Source organism: Macrobrachium rosenbergii, chromosome 12 (genome assembly GCF_040412425.1).
Source record: "Macrobrachium rosenbergii isolate ZJJX-2024 chromosome 12, ASM4041242v1, whole genome shotgun sequence".
In the NCBI taxonomy this organism is placed as follows: domain Eukaryota; kingdom Metazoa; phylum Arthropoda; class Malacostraca; order Decapoda; family Palaemonidae; genus Macrobrachium; species Macrobrachium rosenbergii.
This window is the reverse complement of record NC_089752.1, coordinates 71706768-71725319: the sequence shown is the minus strand read 5'-3', so window position 1 is coordinate 71725319 and position 18552 is coordinate 71706768. Positions and strand designations below refer to the sequence as shown.

The 18552-nt window shown below is 37.3% G+C and overlaps 1 protein-coding gene across 3 annotated transcripts in view; it reads left to right on the top strand.

The window, feature by feature from the left end:
* LOC136843731 (protein argonaute-2-like) overlaps window positions 1-16565 on the top strand; it is a 645860-nt gene extending 629295 nt beyond the window's left edge. For all 3 annotated transcript variants that reach the window (XM_067112367.1, XM_067112365.1, XM_067112370.1), the window contains one exon: window positions 13757-16565. The gene's annotated coding sequence lies outside the window, so the exon portion shown is untranslated. The remainder of the gene's footprint in view (window positions 1-13756) is intronic.
* Window positions 16566-18552: the final 1987 nt, after the last annotated feature.

The window sequence follows — 18552 nt, the reverse complement described above, 5'->3', positions numbered from 1 at the left end:
TTTAAATTGGGAGTTTTCCTTCTCCTTAGCCTTTAACTAAAGAGTTTATCCACAAGGCAGTGGAGCTGTACCCAGCAAGGGAGGTTTACAGGTACTACACCTTTCCCAAGGGGTGACCTGGAGGTAGTTGCAATTCAAAGGTAACCTCATTATGTCCTTTTAGCAAAAGCTTTGCAACCGGATACAGTTTAGCCTCATATCCAGGAGGCATATATATATATATATATATATATATATATATATATATATATATATATATATATATATATATATATATATATATATATCTATATGAATATAAGAAGGCCCATAAAACACTATTTAAAACGTTGAAACCATATATTTCGGGCACTAGCTTCTGTGCCTCTGTTCACTGGTAGAATGGACAGGTGGAAAGTTACAATGGTATATATACAAAAACATAAAGGTGTGGCCCTAGGCCTACGATGCTATGGAGGTGGCGTTTCTTAAGGAGGAGAATGGCCAAATTCTCTAGTGGTTTTTGGCCTCATTAGCTCCTGTTTGGCGATGGATCTGGCGGTCGCGTTTCCTGGGTCATCTTCTTCAAAAGGGGTTTGAAGATTAAGGTGTCGATGTCATCCGATTTCCAATGTCCTCCTGACAGGTTCATATTGTTGGTTTGATTGATGATAGCAGATTCCAGCATCCTTCTTTTGTACGGACAGCTACTTTTGAAAACCAACTCCGCCCCACTCCAGTTAATGGCATGCCCTGTATTTCTGATATGTAGGAAAATTCCCGAACTCTCCGAAAGCGTAACGTACTGATCTTTTGTGCTCTGTTATTCTTTGCGAGAGCGATCTACCTGTCTCGCCTACGTAGATGTCCTGACAATTACTACACGGTATCTTGTAAACTCCGGCTTCTTCCCTTTTGTTATTTAAGTATACGTTAACGAGCGAACTCCCGATGGATTTGGGATAATGGAAAATGAAAGGAATGTTAGGCCTGAGTTGCTCGGAAGCCTTTTGGATGTTTTCATCGTATGGAAGCTTTATTTTGTTGTTGAAATCTATTTGTCTGTTGTGAGTGGGACCTTTATAGTATATTTTATTCGCTTTGTTAATAGCCCTCTCGATAATGTGTGGTGGATATAGCAGTTGCGTTAGGTGTTGGCGGATCGTGTTAAATTCTTTATCCAGGTACTCATTTGAACATATCCTAAGTCCTCTGAGGAATAAGTTGCACCCTACCATGATTTTTATGGAGACGTCGTGGTAGCTTAAGAAATGAATGTAGGAGACAGCAGAAGGTGGGTTTTCTATATACTGTAAATGCATACCTGTTCTGTTTTCTTATGATCAGTACATCTAGGAACGGCAGTTTTCCGTCCTTTTCCCATTCTGTTTTAAATTTTATGGTCGGAACTAGCGAATTTAGCCTATTAAAAAATTCATTAAAGTCCCCCCAGCTATTGTCCCAGAAAGTAAAGATATCATCTACGTATCTAAGCCAGATCATATTATGGGGTTTGATAGACGACAAAAGTTCTGTTTCGAAATATTCCATGTACAAGTTTGCTAGAAGGGGTGATAGGGGACTTCCCATGCTACAGCCAAATTTTTGTTTGTAAAAATTACCATTGAAAGAAAACACGTTGTTAGTTACACAGAGGTTGATAAGTTTTAAAGTTTTATCTATGCCAAGAGGAAAATGGTCTTCATATGGTTGTAACTTCCTCTCTAAGAAAGACAACACGTCGGCAATCAGGACTTTGGTAAATAATGACTCGACGTCTAGGCTGAGCAATTTGATGTTGTTTGAGGGGATGTTTAAACTATTAAATTTTTGTATGAAATCCTCTGCATGTTTGACGTGGGAGGATGAGAAGGTTCCTAGAAAGGGTGATAACAAGTCTGCAAGCCATTTTGATAATTTGTACATGAAAGAGCCCCTGCTAGATATTATGGGGCGTAAAGGAATCCCATCTTTATGTGTTTTTGGGAGGCCGTAAAAATAGGGGAGAGAGGGTTGATTACCTTTAATGTCTCTAGTAATTCTATGTCTTTTTATTGCCCCTATGGTTCTGACTGATTTGTTAAATTGAGCAGCAATATTTGTTGTGGGATCTTTCGTTAATTTGTCATAGGTCTCCGCATCGTTTAGAAGTTCTTGAACTTTATTGATGTATGTCTCCTTGTCTAACAGAACTATTTTCCCGTCTTTGTCAGATTTTGTGATGATGATATCCCCCCTTTTCCTTAAACTAACTAATGCATTTTGGAATCTTTTCGGGAGCGAATTTTTGTTGTTATTTTGCTCCAAGACATTTAGCAAAATGCCTTTGAGACATGCCTCTTTCTTGTCATAATTGTTTTTTGCAAAATGTTTATCAAAAGCAACTAGGAAATTAAGATTACTCTCGGGACCAGGTTTTAGAGCGAATGAAACTCCAAGATTTAAAACGGTCTGTTCTTCTGCAGTGAGGGGATGGTTAAGAGATTCAGCACATTATTGGGAAGGCCAAGATTATTCCATACGCTGTTCCTAATCAGTCTTTTAATTTGTAGCACAAATTTCTGGAGTGGGACTCACTGTTTTCAACAGCACCTGATAGCACAAAATATGAAAGATATCTGTACATACCATCATCCCTGCACATGAGGCGAAGTGACGTGGCTAGCTCACTTATTTTTCTTCTAATCACATAGATGTCTTGGTGTGTGGCTTGTATTCTGTCTTGGAGGAATGTGCGGATGGAGTCCGGAAATGGGTCTGACGCTTCTGTCCAACGCGTGAAACCGTACATTTTGGGAGAAACTTGTTCCTGTAGGCATTCTTGTAGATAATTTCTCTGATTCTTCCTCTTGTGTAACCCATGTACTAGCCGTTCATGTACCGTCTGAAGATGTGCTTGACAGCTGGGTTGAAGCCAAAAAAACTGGCGTAAACTGTGATGTTCCATGATGGGCAAAAATGAATGTCTTTTCCTGTAATACTATAGTGTAATATGAATATAAGAAGGCCCATAAAACACTATTTAAACGTTGAAACCATATATTTCGGGCACTAGCTTCTGTGCCCCTGTTCACTGGTAGAATATGGACAGGTGGAAAGTTACAATGGTATATATACCAAAAACATAAAGGTGTGGCCCTAGGCCTCCGATGCTATGGAGGTGGCGTTTCTTAAGGAGGAGAATGGCCAAATTCCCTAGTGGTTTTTGGCCTCATTAGCTCCCGTTTGGCGATGGATCTGGCGGTCGCGTTTCTTGGGTCATCTTCTTCATGAGGGGTTTGAGGATTAAGGTGTCGATGTCATCTGATTTCCAATGTCCTCCTGACAGGTTCATATTGTTGGTTTGATTGATGATAGCAGATTCCAGTATCCTTCTTTTGTACGGACAGCTACTTTTGAAAACCAACTCTGCCCCATTTCAGTTAATGGCATGCCCTGTATTTCTGATATGTAGGAAAATTCCCGAACTCTCCCAAGCGTAACGTACTGATCTTTTGTGCTCTGTTATTCTTTGCGAGAGCGATCTACCTGTTTCGCCTACGTAGATGTCCTGACAATTACTACACGGTATCTTGTAAACTCCGGCTTCTTCCCTTTTGTTATTTAAGTATACGTTAATGAGCGAACTCCCGATGGATTTAGGGTAATGGAAAACGAAAGGATTGTTAGGCCTGAGTTGCTCGGAAGCCTTTTGGATGTTTTCATCGTACGGAAGCTTTATTTTGTTGTTGAAATCTATTTGTCTGTTGTGAGTGGGACCTTTATAGTATATTTTATTCGCTTTGTTAATAGCCCTCTCGATAATGTGTGGTGGATATAGCAGTTGCGTTAGGTGTTGGCGGATCGTGTTAAATTCTTTATCCAGGTACTCATTTGAACATATCCTAAGTCCTCTGAGGAATAAGTTGCACCCTACCATGATTTTTACGGAGACGTCGTGGTAGCTTAAGAAATGAATGTAGGAGACAGCGAAGGTGGGTTTTCTATATACTGTAAATGCATACCTGTTCTGTTTTCTTATGATCAGTACATCTAGGAACGGCAGTTTTCCGTCCTTTTCCCATTCTGTATTAAATTTTATGGTCGGAACTAGCGAATTTAGCCTATTAAAAAATTCATTAAAGTCCCCCCAGCTATTGTCCCAGAAAGTAAAGATATCATCTACGTATCTAAGCCAGATCATATTATGGGGTTTGATAGACGACAAAAGTTCTGTTTCGAAATATTCCATGTACAAGTTTGCTAGAAGGGGTGATAGGGGCTTCCCATGCTACAGCCAAATTTTTGTTTGTAAAAATTACCATTGAAAGAAAACACGTTGTTAGTTACACAGAGGTTGATAAGTTTTAAAGTTTTATCTATGCCAAGAGGAAAATGGTCTTCATATGGTTGTAACTTCCTCTCTAAGAAAGACAACACGTCGGCAATCGGGACTTTGGTAAATAATGACTCGAAGGCTGAGCAATTTGATGTTGTTTGAGGGGATGTTTAAACTATTAAATTTTTGTATGAAATCCTCTGCATGTTTGACGTGGGAGGATGAGAAGGTTCCTAGAAAGGGAGAGTAATCTTAATTTCCTAGTTGCTTTTGATAAACATTTTGCAAAAAACAATTATGACAAGAAAGAGGCATGTCTCAAAGGCATTTTGCTAAATGTCTTGGAGCAAAATAACAACAAAAATTCGCTCCTGAAAAGATTCCAAAATGCATTAGTTAGTTTAAGGAAAAGGGGGGATATCATCATCACAAAATCTGACAAAGACGGGAAAATAGTTCTGTTAGACAAGGAGACATACATCAATAAAGTTCAAGAACTTCTAAACGATGCGGAGACCTATGACAAATTAACGAAAGATCCCACAACAAATATTGCTGCTCAATTTAACAAATCAGTCAGAACCATAGGGGCAATAAAAAGACATAGAATTACTAGAGACATTCAAGGTAATCAACCCCTCTCTCCCTATTTTTACGGCCTCCCGAAAACACATAAAGATGGGATTCCTTTACGCCCCATAATATCTAGCAGGGGCTCTTTCATGTACAAATTATCAAAATGGCTCAGACTTGTTATCACCCTTTCTAGGAACCTTCTCATCCTCCCACGTCAAACATGCAGAGGATTTCATACAAAAAATTTAATAGTTTAAACATCCCCTCAAACAACATCAAATTGCTCAGCCTAGACATCGAGTCATTATTTACCAAAGTCCCGATTGCCGACGTGTTGTCTTTCTTAGAGAGGAAGTTACAACCATATGAAGACCATTTTCCTCTTGGCATAGATAAAACTTTAAAACTTATCAACCTCTGTGTAACTAACAACGTGTTTTCTTTCAATGGTAATTTTTACAAAAAAAAATTTGGCTGTAGCATGGAAGTCCCCTATCACCCCTTCTAGCAAACTTGTACATGGAATATTTCGAAACAGAACTTTTGTCGTCTATCAAACCCCATAATATGATCTGGCTTAGATACGTAGATGATATCTTTACTTTCTGGGACAATAGCTGGGGGACTTTAATGAATTTTTAATAGGCTAAATTCGCTAGTTCCGACCATAAAATTTAAAACAGAATGGGAAAAGGACGGAAAACTGCCGTTCCTAGATGTACTGATCATAAGAAAACAGAACAGGTATGCATTTACAGTATATAGAAAACCCACCTTCGCTGTCTCCTACATTCATTTCTTAAGCTACCACGACGTCTCCGTAAAAATCATGCAGTAGGGTGCAACTTATTCCTCAGAGGACTTAGGATATGTTCAAATGAGTACCTGGATAAAGAATTTAACACGATCCGCCAACACCTAACGCAACTGCTATATCCACCACACATTATCGAGAGGGCTATTAACAAAGCAAATAAAATATACTATAAAGGTCCCACTCACAACAGACAAATAGATTTCAACAACAAAATAAAGCTTCCATACGATGAAAACATCCAAAAGGCTTCCGAGCAACTCAGGCCTAATAATCCTTTCATTTTCCATTATCCCAAATCCATCGGGAGTTCGCTCGTTAACGTATACTTAAATAACAAAAGGGAAGAAGCCGGAGTTTACAAGATACCGTGTAGTAATTGTCAGGACATCTACGTAGGCGAGACAGGTAGATCGCTCTCGCAAAGAATAACAGAGCACAAAAGATCAGTACGTTACGCTTCGGAGAGTTCGGGAATTTTCCTACATATCAGAAATAGAGGGCATGCCATTAACTGGAGTGGGGCGGAGTTGGTTTTCAAAAGTAGCTGTCCGTACAAAAGAAGGATGCTGGAATCTGCTATCATCAATCAAACCAACAATATGAACCTGTCAGGAGGACATTGGAAATCGGATGACATCATTGACACCTTAATCCTCAAACCCCTTTGAAGAAGATGACCCAGGAAACGCGACCGCCAGATCCATCGCCAAACGGGAGCTAATGAGGCCAAAAACCACTAGGGAATTTGGCCATTCTCCTCCTTCTTAAAACGCCACCTCCATAGCATCGGAGGCCTAGGGCCACACCTTTATGTTTTTGGTATATTTACCATTGTAACTTTCCACCTGTCCATATTCTACCAGTGAACAGGGCACAGAAACTAGTGCCCGAAAATATATGGTTTCAACGTTTAAATAGTGTTTTATGGGCCTTCTTATATTCATATTACACTGTAGTATTACAGGAAAAGACATTCATTTTTGCCCATCATGGAACATCACAGTTTACGCCAGATTTTTAACCTAAACGGCTTCAACCCAGCTGTCAAGCACATCTTCAGACGGTAATGAACGGCTAGTACATGGGTTACACAAGAGGAAGAATCAGAGAAATTATCTACAAGAATGCCTACAGGAACAAGTTTCTCCCAAAATGTACGGTTTCAATACTTGGACATCGGCGTCAGACCCATTTCCGGACTCCATCCGCACATTCCTCCAAGACAGAATACAAGCCACACACCAAGACATCTATGTGATTAGAAGAAAAATAAGCGAGCTAGCCACATCACTTCGCCTCATGTGCAGGGATGATGGTATGTACAGATATCTTTCATATTTTGTGCTATCAGGTGCTGTTGAAAACAGTGAGTCCCACTCCAGAAATTTGTGCTACAAATTAAAAAGACTGATTAGGAACAGCGTATGGAATAATCTTGGCCTTCCCAATAATGTGCTGAATCTCTCTAACCATCCCCTCACTGCAGAAGAACAGACCGTTTTAAATCTTGGAGTTTCATTCGCTCTAAAACCTGGTCCCGAAAGTAATCTTAATTTCCTAGTTGCTTTTGATAAACATTTTGCAAAAAACAATTATGACAAGAAAGAGGCATGTCTCAAAGGCATTTTGCTAAATGTCTTGGAGCAAAATAACAACAAAAATTCGCTCCCGAAAAGATTCCAAAATGCATTAGTTAGTTTAAGAAAAGGGGGATATCATCATCACAAAATCTGACAAAGACGGGAAAATAGTTCTGTTAGACAAGGAGACATACATCAATAAAGTTCAAGAACTTCTAAACGATGCGAGACCTATGACAAATTAACGAAAGATCCCACAACAAATATTGCTGCTCAATTTAACAAATCAGTCAGAACCATAGGGGCAATAAAAAGACAGAAATTACTAGAGACATTAAAGGTAATCAACCCCTCTCCCCCTATTTTCTGGCCTCCCGAAAACACATAAAGATGGGATTCCCTTACGCCCCATAATATCTAGCAGGGGCTCTTTCATGTACAAATTACCAAAATGGCTCGCAGACTTGTTATCACCCTTTCTAGGAACCTTCTCATCCTACCACGTCAAACATGCAGAGGATTTCATACAAAAATTTAATAGTTTAAACATTCCCTCAAACAACATCAAATTGCTCAGCCTAGACGTCGAGTCATTATTTACCAAAGTCCCGATTGCCGACGTGTTGTTGTTTTCTTAGAGAGGAAGTTACAACCATATGAAGACCATTTTCCTCTTGGCATAGATAAAACTTTAAAACTTATCAACCTCTGTGTAACTAACAACGTGTTTTCTTTCAATGGTAATTTTACAAACAAAAATTTGGCTGTAGTATTGGAAGTCCCCTATCACCCTTCTAGCAAACTTGTACATGGAATATTTCGAAACAGAACTTTTGTCGTCTATCAAACCCCATAATATGATCTGGCTTAGATACGTAGATGATATCTTTACTTTCTGGGACAATAGCTTGGGGACTTTAATGAATATTTTAATAGGCTAAATTCGCTAGTTCCGACCATAAAATTTAAAACAGAATGGGAAAAAGGACGGAAAACTGCCGTTCCTAGATGTACTGATCATAAGAAAACAGAACAGGTATGCATTTACAGTATATAGAAAACCCACCTTCGCTGTCTCCTACATTCATTTCTTAAGCTACCACGACGTCTCCGTAAAAATCATGGTAGGGTGCAACTTATTCCTCAGAGGACTTAGGATATGTTCAAATGAGTACCTGGATAAAGAATTTAACACGATCCGCCAACACCTAACGCAACTGCTATATCCACCACACATTATCGAGAGGGCTATTAACAAAGCGAATAAAATATACTATAAAGGTCCCACTCACAACAGACAAATAGATTTCAACAACAAAATAAAGCTTCCGTACGATGAAAACATCCAAAAGACTTCTAAGCAACTCAGGCCTAACAATCCTTTCATTTTCCATTATCCCAAATCCATCGGGAGTTCGCTCGTTAACGTATACTTAAATAACAAAAGGGAAGAAGCCGGAGTTTACAAGATACCTTGTAGTAATTGTCAGGACATCTATGTGTAGGCGAGACAGGTAGATCGCTCTAAAAAGAATAACAGAGCACAAAAGATCAGTACGTTACGCTTGGAGAGTTCGGGAATTTTCCTACATATCAGAAATAGAGGCATGCCATTAACTGGAGTGGGGCGGAGTTGGTTTTCAAAAGTAGCTGTCCGTACAAAAAGAAGGATGCTGGGAATCTGCTATCATCAATCAAACCAACAATATGAACCTGTCAGGAGGACATTGGAAATCGGATGACATCGACACCTTAATCCTCAAACCCCTTATGAAGAAGATGACCCAGGAAACGCGACCGCCAGATCCATCGCCAAACGGGAGCTAATGAGGCCAAAAACCACTAGGGAATTTGGCCATTCTCCTCCTTAAGAAACGCCACCTCCATAGCATCGGAGGCCTAGGGCCACACCTTTATGTTTTTGGTATATACAGGCGGTCCCCGGTTTACGACGGGGGTTCCGTTCTTGCGCCGCGTCGTAACCCGAAAATCGTCGTAAGCCGGAACATCGTCGAAAATCGTCAAAAATCATAAGAAAACCTTACTTTTAATGCTCTGGGTGCATTGAAAACGATGTAAACTGCATTATTATTGAGTTTTACATCAAAAAACCTTCAAATTATGATTATTCTGCCATTTTGGGGCCATATTTCTTCCGTCGGATCGGCGTGAGATTAGCGTCGTAACCCCGAACATGCGTCGTAAGCCAGGAAATAATTTCTGATGAATATATTTGAAAAGCGTCGTAACCTCGAACGTCGTAAGCCGGAACCGTCGTAAACCGGGGACTGCCTGTATACCATTGTAACTTTCCACCTGTCCATATTCTAAAGTGAACAGGGCACAGAAGCTAGTGCCCGAAATATATGGTTTCAACGTTTAAATAGTGTTTTATGGGCCTTCTTATATTCATATTACACTGTAGGATTACAGGAATGAAAGATATTCTGTATATATATATATATATATATATATATATATATATATATATATATATATATATATATATATATATATATATATATATATATATATATATATATATATATATATATATTATATATATATATATATATATATATATACATACATATATATACAATTATATATATAACATTATATATATAATCTATATATATATAATACATATACATACACACACAGTCTCTGGGTTATGACGGGCTTGGCTTACGATGTTCCGAGTTTATGACGCTCTTCAAATATATTCATCAAAAACTATTTCCTGGGTTACAACGTATGTTCCAGGTTTGCGACCCAGACAACGCCAATCTGACAGAAGAAAATGGCAGAATGGTTAAATTTTTTAGGTTTTTGTTGAAAAACTCAATAAAAATGCAGGATACATTGTTTTCAATACATCCAAAGGATTAAAAGTAAAGTTTTCTTACAATTTTCGACGGTATTTTGGACAACACCAGTCTGATGTCGGTGAGAAGAAATATGCATCCAAAATGGCAGAATGGTCAATATTTGAAGGGTTTTATTTTTTTAAGTAAAACTCAATGGAAATGCAGGATTTGTTGTTTTCAAGACACCCACAATATTAAAAGTAAAGTTTTCTTACGATTTTCGGCAATATTTCAGACTATGCCAATCCGAACAGAAGAAATATGCATCCAAACTGGCAGAATGATCAATATTTGGAGGGTTTGTTCAATAAAAAACTTAATGAAAATGTAGGATTCGTTTTCAAGACACCCAAAGGATTAAAAGTAAAGTTTTCTTATGATTGTTGATGGTAATATTTCGGATGACTTGGTCCAACGCATATGACGGAAGAAAATTAACATTTGCGGAATTTTTCTTATTTGTTGATTAAATACATTTTTTATGATAAAAAAATTGTTTACTGATTTTCAAATATTAATATTAAGGTAACCACAGCAAAGTATCAATAAAATTTTAAATTAAAATCCTGTGAAATCACAAAACTGCTTACCGATGTAATCACTTCATTCAACCTCTCTCTCTCTCTCTCTCTGTACTGCATACAGTATATCCTTTAATGAAATATAGATTACGATATATAAACATTAAAATATACTAAAATTCCATCACTGTTTGTTACAATATTTATACTGCTTTGACATAGGCTACATAACGACACGATATTGGCTCGAGGGATTAGAAGTAGCCAATAACAGAGCTCTTAGCAACCCCCCTCTCCATGATGATATGCTATTGGCCGGAAGTACTGAAAGTAGCCAATAACAACTTTAAACAAACCCCTCCTCTCCCCCTCGCTCTCCTTGATGACATGCTATTGGTAGGAAGGGTGGGATTTTAACCAACCACAAAGCTTGTACCTCAAGGGCTTTGCATACTACTAAAAAGAGGGTTAGTAATATCTCTCTCTCTCTCTCTCTGAGATAAGAGAGAGAAAATGACGGCACAGGAATTTTTAAAATAAATTTGTGGGAGATAATGAGGACTAACCGCATTTATATGGTAAATTAATGATTTGCCTAATAATAAGTACTGTACTATTTTTCAAATAATAAGATTAAACAATAATAATATACTGTAATTACAACATTAATGCATTTTTATAGTAAATTATTTAAAATTTGAAACAAACAAATGTCACCCCGGGGCTGTCTTTTGCCCAGAGCTTTGAAGCTGTGGATGAGATTGGAACTGTCAAATATGTCATATTAATTGATATTTTTGACCAAGGGTAGAAGATCAGTTTCTTCCTTCCTTTTTCTCTCTAGCCAAAGGGTAGAATGTAAGAAGTGGATAAATACTGTATATTTCCGCGTATAAGACAACCTTTTAATCATAAAATTCACCCCTAAAAATTGCGGTTGTCTTATACTATCATTCTAAAAATCAAACCTTGAATTCTAAGTGATATTTATTGGTAGGTTAGCCTCAGCGCGATAACTACCGACATACAGGAAAAGATTCACATTATGAAATAAACTGATAATAGAGGTAATAAAACCATTTTTACCATATATATCATTGGCATATCTTCATAATAAATAGCCTATTAGAGGAATGATTCCATATCAGTGAAATCAAGTTTTATCTATGTGAGCCCAGCTGACAAAATGTAGCCTAAATATTGGGTTACGGTTGCGCTCACAGCAACCTTTATTGTTCGGTAACGTAGTGTAATTACGGTAGTAATAACATTTAGGATAATATAATAGGAGTTTTTCATTAAAAATTCAGGCTGTTTGTAACTGTTTAGAACAATTCAGTCATACGACCGATAATTATGTACGATAATTATCATACTTTATCGTATTGTTGTTAAGGGGTTGCTTATGATTGGCGATAAAATGTAAGCAAAAAAAATGGCTTCCCTTTTATGCGACGTGTAGGAAAAACATGATATAGGATCGACTTGTCATTTCATTTACCGTATATACTCGTTAACGCGCGATCTCGCGCATCGTGCTACCCCTAAATTTTCACCCATAAAAAATTATTTTATGTAACTTGTGTATTATGCAAGCTCCTTTTTTGAGAGACCAAATTACTATAGACTAACCTCTTTTACTCCATCTCTTTATCTTTTCTTCTAGTTACATAGGTTAAAAAGTAAAAGCAAGTGGTAAAAGTATCGTTAGTTATGTTATGCTCGAGTAAACGAGTACAGTACAGCCACAAACAACCGAATGAGAAACAACCGTTTTGCTATGAACACGGTCTAGGCCGTGGCTGTGAACAACAGAATTGGATAACAGCTGTTTTGCTTGCATTTCAACCATCGTATGAGAGTAAACAATTAGTATAGTTATGTTACAAATGACGTTAAGTAGAATAGGACTGATATATTACATTATACTCTTATTTTCACATTTTCATGACTAAATGCGCTTCTTGTGGTAAAACTATAAAAATATTCAGGTATAAGCATTTTTAGAGGGTGCTTTGGTGTTTTGAACCATCAAAATAGACAGTTATAAGTGTTTTTGGAGGGGTTTTAAGTATTCGCGCATTTGAGCTATCGTGTGGGGGGGGGGGGTGGTTAGTGGTACACATCCCCTGTGAATACCAGCGGGCGACTGTACATATGACTTGCTATCTGGAAAAGAATTCTATGGCGTAAGACATCACTAGCACCAAAGTGAGGAGGGCTTCTCTGAAATGCGTTTGGTTCTGCCCATAGACTTAGTTACTAAATAAACTACAAATTTATCATACCACGTTTCAATATACATATGACTTACTATCTGGAAAAGAATACTGTGGGGGTAAGACATCACTGGCACCAAAGGGGGTGACATAAAATTAACCGAAAATGACAAATGTTAGTGTCTAATCCATAGTTTTTGAGGTTGTTGAGATGATTGGTAATGCTCCCGATTCCCTTTTATTAAGTCCAAGTTCAGCCATGATAGGAAGGGGGATGGGTGGGTGAGAAGGGGTGTCAAAAATGCTGGACAATGTAATTGAAGCAACTATCTTAACAGGAAAGGGGGAGAGAGAGAGTGGAGGGGGTGTTAGGGAGGCAAAAGAGGGAAAGAGTGAGGGAGAGTTGGAGAGAGTTTATCAGTTGTTGTTCAGGGTTTTCCTGGGCAGTGCTGGGGTGGTCAGGTAGTATATGATGTATAGATTATTTTATTTTATTCTTGTTTATTTTTATTTTTTTAATTTTTATTTTTATGTATTTTTTTTAACACATGGGAATATTTCACAGAAATTTAACTTGCATCGGGACTGAACCCATCTTTCAAGTTAGATTCCAGGACATTAGCAGTTGATGTTCATAGGTCATAAAAGAAGTTGGAACCTAAGTACTCCGTAAAAAAAAGAAGAGATATGTTTGTACAGTAACAATAAAGAAACAGCATAAGTGAATGGTTTGTCATTATGTTAATGTCTCGCAGGCTACTCTTTAGGTTCATTTTGCAGTAATGAGAATTGTAAGTGACTGACCTGTTTAGCAGCTTTCTATGCTTTGCTTTTTTTATGCAGTTCTCATGATCTAATGAGTGTTTCTGTTTTCAGGAATGGGTGCCCTTTGAAGAGAAATTGTGATACTTGAGGATAACTGTACAGTAAAGTTTTATAGGTTCTCTTCAAAACATATCCTTATGCAGCGATTACCATGTGATTGTAGGATTAAAGGCTTCTTTCAAAAGGGTTAATGTACTACTGTGATGTGCTTTAGGTTAAGTGAATTATTTGTCCAGTATTAATCCAAGCAATGTGACTTTGCTAAATAATATAAAATATCATTGGCTTTCTTGTTATTGCAATGATGTGCAGGACATACGAAGGCTGTTTGACAGATTTTTGAGTACTGAGATATACAGTATTAGGACATATATTTATTATTTCCCAAAGCTCAAGTTTTGTTGTATGATAAGGGCTGCTAGTTTGTATTGTAATAGGAACTGTGTACATATGTTTGTTTTTAAATTTGTTCATTATTGATATTTTTTGTATGTTGCACAGCACTTCACCTTCTGCTAGTCAAAATAAATATTTGTTTTCATACCTTTCTTTAATAACTTCATACAGCACTTATGTATGTGAAGGAGAAATGTAATTTATTTTTCTTTTGTGGAAAACCAGTAAATTAAAGTAAGAGCTTTTATTTATATGTAGCACAAAACATCTCCTTTTAGTTGTCAGTTTTGGTGTTTATTAATTATCATTCTGATTGCTTAGTAACATTTTAATAAGTATGTTGGGGTACTAATAAAATTTATTTTTCTTGTGAGTTAACCAATAAAAGTATTGCACAGCAAGTTTTATGTTTGAAAGTTTTATGTTTCTGTGCATTACTCAAATGATAGTGAGTTTCTTAACTATTAAGCGTTGAGGTTTGCTTATTGTGGTACAGTCATGCTCACATCTGAGGCGACATGATTCTTTTTATATCGTTCAAAATCTCAGAGTCAACGTAACATTGCCAAGTAGTGTTATACTTTTTGTTTTCATTTCTAGTTTCATACAAGTTAACAAGTTTGCAAATTCACAGCCAGCACTATTTTCCTTATGGTTATATAAATATGATCCCTTTTATGCACTGTTATAATTTGGAACGTGTGGTAAGGTTAACTGTGCCCTCAATGACAGCGTGCTTAACATGCTCCTTGGGCTGGTCAACGTAACTGCCTGTGCAGCATTATAACAGTAGACCAAATAAACTCAACAGTCATAACATTTTCAAAATAGGAATATGAATTACAACAAGTTTTCTTTGAATGTATGTCACAAAATGATTTGTAGGTCTAAAAAAAATAATCTAAGCCTTCTGAGATGTAATCTCTGTTACTAAATTTATTTGTAGAGATTACATTTTCTTTGAAGTATAAAAGATGATGATGATTTTAATTATATGGAGAAGGTGGCTATTAATGGAATATCTATTAGTATTAATATCAGGCCTATGGAACTTTCTTTAACTGGTTTAAAATATTATTTTCTAAAAATCCCTCCTGCTTGCTTTTGGTTTATTAATTTATTTATTCATAAGATAACTTGAAATGCAAGAAAGTTGTGATAACTTCATATGCTTTCTGGCTAGAAATTGTTACATAGAGATGTGAATGTTACGTGTAATGTATTTATAGTAAGGAAAGAAATGTAGCACACCCAGGCCTAGGAACAAAATCAAATCTTGGCTTTAACAAAAGAATAATTACACCGGTGAATATTTGCTAGTAAGCCGTAATTTTTTGAAGTGGTTAAGAAATATTACGTAAATCATTTTATTTTTATGAAAATCCAAATATTCCTCTAACAAATTTAAAATGCTGTAAATATTTTCAAGGTAATTTCAGTGTCGCTACTCTTTCTAGACCATAGTTTCAGGTGGTTCATGCTGCCGCCACTCTAGTGGTTGCACCACACACACTTCACCCACCCATTGATATTGGTGGATGCATTCTAGCTACAGAAATACTTTTGTATTTTCTTTACATTTTTTCAGCATTGAGGCATTAAAACAATCAAGTAGGGCTTTTTCAAATTTTATGGTTGCATTGGAAGCAGTATTAATGTCACAACAATTTTTTATATTTTTTCGTATTCTAACAATTGAACTGAGGTTTGAAGATAAATTTTTTTTTGTCAAATGCATCAGTGATGAGTGAACGAAAGTTTTGAAAATGTTTCGTAACTGTTTTTCCAAAATTTGGCCCCACGTGATGTTTTCTTACTGTATGAAATCATTGCTTACTGTATGAAATCATTGTATTTTTGCACTGAAATAAGAGATAAATATGGAGCATGTCTGGTTGCCAGTTCATGAGTTTTGAATGAAATCTTATGCAGTCATGTTGTATCGCTTAAGAGCATAGCTGTACAATTTTGAATGAAATCTTATGCAGTCATGTTGCATCGCTTAAGAGCATAGCTGTACAATTAAACTGGTTGATATGCAGTGCTTGCTTGCGTGAGAGACAGTAAGCTAAGGATGTTCTTAGAGAAATGAGCCCATTATATTGTCTTCCAGGAATATAATAATAATAATTTCACTGATAGAGAAGCCCTCAGTCATCACTGTCACTCCAAAGTTCATCTGATGACAAGCAACATTGGGCTGTGCTTGTGCCTGTACACCATATTCCTTTTTTCATCATGCCTCTTGTTTGTAAAAGCCAAGTGGTAGATATTTCTCCTCATTGTATGTACATTAGGCAAGGGAATTGGTACCAGCTAGTGTAGCATGTTAAGAGAGTTAATCGTTACCCTTTGTGCAATAAATTCTTGTATTGACCTTTTGGGACTAAGTATTTTGGTATACTGTACAGTAGTGGGCAGACTTTGTGTTGGAAGGGTTGAATATAAATATATTGGAACCGTAGCATAAAGTGTGCTTTTCCTGGGCTTGAAGGCCAGCTGAGAGGCAATGTCCCAGTGCATTGATGACAGACAACAAAGTCCCAGAAGCCTTGGACCTTGGCTGCTGAACTAGCAAATTGTAGTCGGGCCTTTCTTTTCCTTTTAGTAACATTTTAATTTTTCTTTCCTTCTGTCAGAACAAGACCTAACAATGAAGATTTGAATGATTTCGATTATGGAAACTGCTCCTGAAAGTGGTGGAGGGTGGATTGGGATTGCATGCCTTCCAACCTCTGAATCTGGAGTATCTGACATTGCCAAGTGAGGGGAAACATTTGCAATTCCTGCCTTCAGTATTGGGTCCAATCTCAATGGTCTGATGACCCTTATGGCACCTTTAAAAAATTACTTTGAAACCATAAATTTAACAATATACAGCAAGTGCATTACATTATGTAACTGTTGTAGTACACTGAAGTTAGAACTTTTAATCCACAAGAAAAAATGATTATACATACTTTACTTGCAAAAACATGAAAGTATAAAATAAAAGGATTTTGACAGAGGAAAAATCTATTTCTGGGGAGAGACCTGTGTCACCCAGTGAAATAACCTTTCAGCACTTATTTCAAGGTAAAGCTATTGCTAAATATACCAGAGAAAAGCTAAAAAGCTAAGCCGGAGTTACTACCCCCGGTGCGAGCTCCATGGTATGGAGTCGTGTATGAGAAAGGGTGAGATTGTCACAATCACAGGCCTCCGCCCTGTAAACCTTCCCAATGTCAAAAGTCCTACAGAGTGAGGTGCCGTTACATACCCCACACCACTCAGCGGACTGTAAACAAGCCAGCGTCACCCACATTCCACATTAGCACCCCACACTGGAATGGTATTTTACCAGGGGAAAAAGGAAACATGGGGGTCACCGGGTGACACAGGTCTCTCCCAGAAATAGATTTTTCCTCTGTCAAAATCCTTTTTCTGGGTTTCTCACCTGTGTCAGCCGGTGAAATAATAACAGAGAAATCAAAATACCATTCTGAAACAAAAGTAGACTTGTAAAGGAAAGTAATAAAACTAAATATCTGCAAGAGTTTTAATATCCTAGTAGTAAGAATGGCATTAAGACATAATGATGACATCATAATATACTTAGTTTTAAATAACATAATTATACATGAATACATAATCCTAATTGGATAAGAGTACTTAAAATTACAAACTTAAGTACTAAACATATACTTAAAACTAGTGTAAGGAAACTGTGTTCCACAAAACAATACATGTATATAAAGTAAACAATGAGCAAGATAAATTCATGTCATGGTCAGAAGGCTGTGAAGCATGCCTGACCTGGAGATGACCAAAGGGGAATAAATGAGGCAGGTAGGAGGGAGGAGAGTGACTGAGTACAGAAAGAATCAAACTTGGGGCGGGAACTATGTTCCCTGCCGCCACTGTAGAGAATTTGAGAGCTTCTAGTGATTTCAGGTAGTGGCGTTCAAAAACTACAGGGGATTTCCACCCTGTGTATTTTGACAGATCCTCAAAATTCATATAATGAAAATAGTTAGTGGAGGTGGCCACTGCCCTGATGTCATGCACTTTTGGGACTGAATCTGGGTTTGCATGTTTAATGAAATATAGGATCTGTTGTCTAATGGCTTTCAAAGAAATGGTTCCTCCCCTTCCCTTACAAATAAAGGCCCGGAAGTTATGTGTGAGGTCCTGTCTAAGAAGGCTTTCAGGGTAAAGACTGGGCATAAAGACAGGTCCTGTGGGAGGGGATGATCTTCCAGGGGGACCACCTATCTTGAGGATCTTCATTTTTAGCTAGGAACTTAGGGTGAGGAGCTAGTAACACTTCACCTGATGGAAGGAAATCAAGATGATTGGGTTCTCTAGACAAGGCAGCCAGTTCAGAAATTCGAGCACCTGAAGCTAAGCTAATAAAAAATAAGGTCTTCCTTAATAAGTTAGTGAAAGAACAATTATGATTATCTATTTCT